Source organism: Notamacropus eugenii, chromosome 5, assembly GCF_028372415.1.
Source record: "Notamacropus eugenii isolate mMacEug1 chromosome 5, mMacEug1.pri_v2, whole genome shotgun sequence".
NCBI lineage: Eukaryota > Metazoa > Chordata > Mammalia > Diprotodontia > Macropodidae > Notamacropus > Notamacropus eugenii.
In genome coordinates this window covers 213,538,773-213,543,713 of record NC_092876.1, presented here as the reverse complement: position 1 = coordinate 213,543,713, position 4,941 = coordinate 213,538,773, and positions in this window count along the sequence as shown.

The window sequence follows — 4,941 nt, the reverse complement described above, 5'->3', positions numbered from 1 at the left end:
CATTTAAAAGTGAAATGGAAAAGAAAAACTGGCACTGGATAACATACTAATGGCTGGATCCTGGCTGTTAGCCTGTGTGTGTGAACACTAAGTATGACACCTTTGAAAGATGGGCATCTTTTGAACCACTCAACTGTAGGGACAATCTCTTTGTATAATTTTGTTTTTCCACAACCCTCCTTAGACAACCAGTATGGATTTACACAAACATGGTCAGAAAAATCCTCATACCCTCAGATAAAGAGATCACTGATATGCCTTTTGCTAACAATCACCCTTACATAGATGTAATGCTAATGAGAGTTAAAGATCTTCCACACCCATTAATAAGATAAGCATGCCTATTAACGGAAGTTGGTTAGGGGAGGGCCAAATCTTTTCTTAATTTTTAATGAGGTGCTGGTTCTCAAGGGTTGTGATGCCCTCTGGCTCTTAAAAGTGTGTAAATATTCTGAGGTGAGGTTTCACTTTGGAAGTGTTTGTTTGGCCAAATGAGACTCTGGGCAGGTGCTAAGGAGTCCCCAGTTTTAGTCAGACAGTTGGATCTGTCTGTTGATCTGTGTTTTATGTATTGCTTACAGTCAGACAGTTGGAAGCCCTGTGTGGTGATTACAGTTTCTGTGTATTTTATCTGAAGTTCAGTGTGCTTATTTTCCCCCCTGAACTACGGGAATGATATATGTCCTTAATTTAAATGACTGTTGACACCTCAAAAGTTGCTTTCCTTTTAGAAAAGCAGATCTAAGAAGCTGTATAGCATGCCCTTTTGTGTATGTCAGGGTCCTTGCTGATACAATAGAAAAATGAGGGGAAAAAACAAGTATTTTATTGAGCATGTGAGTCAAGCATTGGTTTAGGGTGATACAAAAGCAAAGTACTTCCCCTCAATGAGCTTTTCATCTAGTTGGGAAGCCATAACAAAAATCATTCATATTCAAGAAGTATACAAGAAGTATACAAGTTCAGTATATAAGTAGAAAAAAATTTTGAGGTCTTTTTAAGTTAGTACTTCAAAGGGTGCTAATTCCCATGTATACTGCCAACAGCCAAAAATTCCCACTTTCCTTGATTCTAATTCTACATTCACTCTTTCAACAATAGATGAGAAATGACACAATATATTCTCATTTGGTTTCTTTCTCTTGCCTGTTGGAGAATATACCTGTAAGCACTTCATTCCTCAATGTAAAAAAAACAAAACAAAACAAACTAATCCCAATGATATCATTGCAATGACTAAGAAGTTGGCTTTGAACTATTTATAGAATGAGTTATTGTCATTATCAGCAAAAATCTTTGGCACCCTGGGCTTGGCTATTTTACTTTAAACATGCTGGTAGATTAGGGATTTTTTTTGTTTTTTGTTTTAAGTAATTCAATCTTTCTAATCAGTGTTATTCAGAAAGATTCTTGTAAACTTCAAAACAGCATCAATCCCTCATTTGGGTAATTAATTTGGCTTACAGACCTCAAAAACCTACATAGTGTCAAATAATAACATCTGTCTTGTTATATTAGAAAATGTAACTTCATTCCATTCACACTAATTGGTATTTTGTCTCATGTTAGGAGACTACAGGGTTTTGCCATTTATTAATTTCAACTTTTTTTTATCAATTAGGAAATGGTCATTATATTATAACAAACACATGATATTTCTTCAAAAAAGAGACAGATATTTAATTTTATAATTTGATTGTTTTAAATTAAAAATGAAAAAAGAAAGGAAAGAATTTCAGGAAACATTGTTTCTCTCTGGATAATTATCTTGGTTGGAATTATTTCAATATTTTAATTCCAGATTTAAATCACAGAACCAAAAACTACCACAGTTGGAAGGAAACTTCTATAACCCATGCCTGAAGCAGAAATCTCTCTCTAATACCACTGACAAGTGGTCATCTGTAATCCCCTTGAGAATACCTCGTGAGAGGGAACCCACTGTGCCCTAAGGTAACCCACCGCTTCTTCCTCTAACATATTTGGTAGGTTCATTATTTTTTCCCCATTATTATTACTAAGTTTTAGAATTTGTCCCAGTTAACACATTCCTGACCTGCATCCTCTCTTTTTAGAACAATTCTAAGTTCAAAAGGAAGATCATTTATCTTAACCATGTTATTAGCCTCTTAGGAAACATTTAGCAGCTCATTTCCAGCATGAAATGGAAATTATATACAATGAATTTTGAAGCACATCATATATTGATTTTTGTAGTGCGTACAATATACTTCTAATAGCTTACCTCCAAACCACACTGGCAAACTTCTTGTTTCCTACAGGTACAGATATAGGTGGCATGTGTATACATATAATTTGCAATGAGGTTCATATTATCTCATTTAATCAATAAAACTACCCTGTAACATCGGAGCTACTCTTATTCTCATTTTATAGATTAAAAAACTGAGATTCAGAGATAGCAAACAGTTTGACCATGGTATAACTCTAATAAATTTATGAAGCCAGACTCAAATTCAGGATTTTAGTGTTTTTTATTTTAGTCTAAGATGAACTATCCACTATGCCACCTAGCTGCCTGCTGCTTAGCCTTTTCCAGACCTTAAAAATAATCTTTTTTTTAAATTCTAATGTATTAATTTTTAGTTTTCAACATTCATTTCCATAAGACTTTGAGTTCCAAATTTTCTCCACGTCTCTCCCCTCTACCCACTACAAGATAGCTTGCATTCTGATAATCTCTTCTCCCAATCTTTTATAACACCCCCCCCCCTTCTCATATCCCCATTCCCTCTATTTTCTTGGAGGGCAAGATAGATTTCTATACCCCATTGCCTATATATCTTATTTCTCAGTTGCATGTGAAAACAATTTTTAACATTTGTTTTTTAAATTTTGAGTCCCAACTTCTCTCCCTTCCTCCCTCCCTACCCATCCCCACTGAGAAGGCAAGTAATTTGATACATGTGATACATGTGATGTTATGCGAAAGACTTCCATAAAAGTCATGTTGTGGAAGACTAACTATATTTCCCACATCCTATCCTGTCCCTGATTTATTTTATTCTTTCTTCTGACCCCATCTCTCCTCAAAAGTATTTACTTCTAATTATGACTTCCTCCCATTTTTCCTCCCTTATATTATCCCCCACCCTCCCACTTATGCCCTTCTCCCCTATTTTCTTGTAGTGGAAGACAGAGTTTCATAGCAAATTGAATATGCATTTTATTCCCTGCTTAAGACAAATGTGATAACTTTTTCCCCTGTCATCTCCCCTCTCTTCCCTTGCATTGCAAAAGCTTTTTCTTGATTCTTTCACGTGAGAGATAATTTGCCTTATTCCACTTTTCCCTTTCTCCTCCAAATATATTCATCTCTCACCCCTTAATTTCTTTTAGATATCATCCCTTCCTATTCAGCTCACCCTGTGCCCTCTGTCTATATGTATATAATCCTTACAACTACCCTAATATTGAGAAAAATCTCAAGAATTATAAATATTATCTTTCTGTGTAAGAATGTAAACAGGTCAACCTTAGTAAGTCTCTTATGATTTCTCTTCCCTGTTCACTTTTTCATGGTTCTCTTGATTCTTGTGTTTGAAAATCAAATTTTCTATTCAGCTCTGGTCTTTTCATCAAGAATGCCTGAAAGTCCTCTATTTCACTGGCTGACCACTTTTTCCCTGAAATTTTATACTCTTGGTTTTAATCCTAGTTCCTTTGAATAGCATTCCAAAACTTTTGATTCCTCAGTGTAGAAGCTGCTAGATCTTGTGTTATCCTGATTGTATTTTCACAAACCTCAAATTGTTTCTTTCTAGCTACTTGCAATATTTTCTCCTTGACCTATGAGCTCTGAAATTTGGCTACAAAATTCCTACAAGTTTTCCTTCTGGGATTTTTTTCAGGAAGCCATCTGAGAATTCTTTCAATATTTATTTTACCCTCTGGTTTTAGAATATCAGGGCAGTTTTCTTTGATAATTTCTTGAAAGATGGTGTCTAGGCTCTTTTTTTGATCATAGCTTTCAGGTAGTCCCATAATTTTTAAATTGTCTCTTCTGGATCTATTTTCCAGGTCAGTTGTTTTTCCAATGAGATATTTCACATTGTCTGCTATTTTTTCATTCTTTTGGTTTTGTTTTATAATTTCTTGATTTTTCCTGAAATCATTAGCTTCTATCTGCTCCATTCTAATCTTTAAGCAATTATTTTCCTCCAAGAGCTTTTGGACCTCCTTTTCCATCTGACTGTTTCTGCTTTTTAGGGCATTCTTCTCTTCATTGGATTTTTGGATCTCTTTTTCATTTGGATTAGTCTATTTTTTACAGTGTTATTTTCTTTAGCATTTTTTGGGTCTCCTTTAGTAAGCAGTTGACTCATTTTTCATAATTTTCTTGCCTCACTCTCATTTCTCTTCTCGACTTTTCCTCTACATCTCCTCCTTGATTTTCAAAATCCTTTTTAAGCTCTTCCATGCCTGAGATTATTTCATATTTTTCTTGGAGGATTTGAATGGAGGTTGTCTTCTGTTTGCATGCTTTGGTCTTCCCTGTCACCAAAGTAAGATTCTGTAGTATGATTTTTTTTTTGTTTTTGCCCACTTTCTCAGTCATTTACTTGACTTTTGAACCCTTTGTCAAGGTAGATCTCTGCTTCCAGTGGGGGTGGGGGGGTGTACTGTTAGCTACTCAATCTCCCCACAATCTGTGGACCTACAGATCCAGAAACAGTAGCTCTGTCTGACCTTACTGTTGCTGTGGCTACTATAGGTTCCTCCACCCCCTACCCCCTCTGCTGCCCTGGAGTTGGGGCCAGACCAATCCACTGTCCCATGCTATTTCCACAGGCTTTTTCCACTGACCTTCCAATTTGTCCTCGCAGTTTTGGGGTCCTGAAATCTGGAAACTGCTACAAGTGGGAGAGACTCAGTCTCCCCAAGGCCTGCTCAAATCCTGTCTGTGCAGGCATGGCCCAT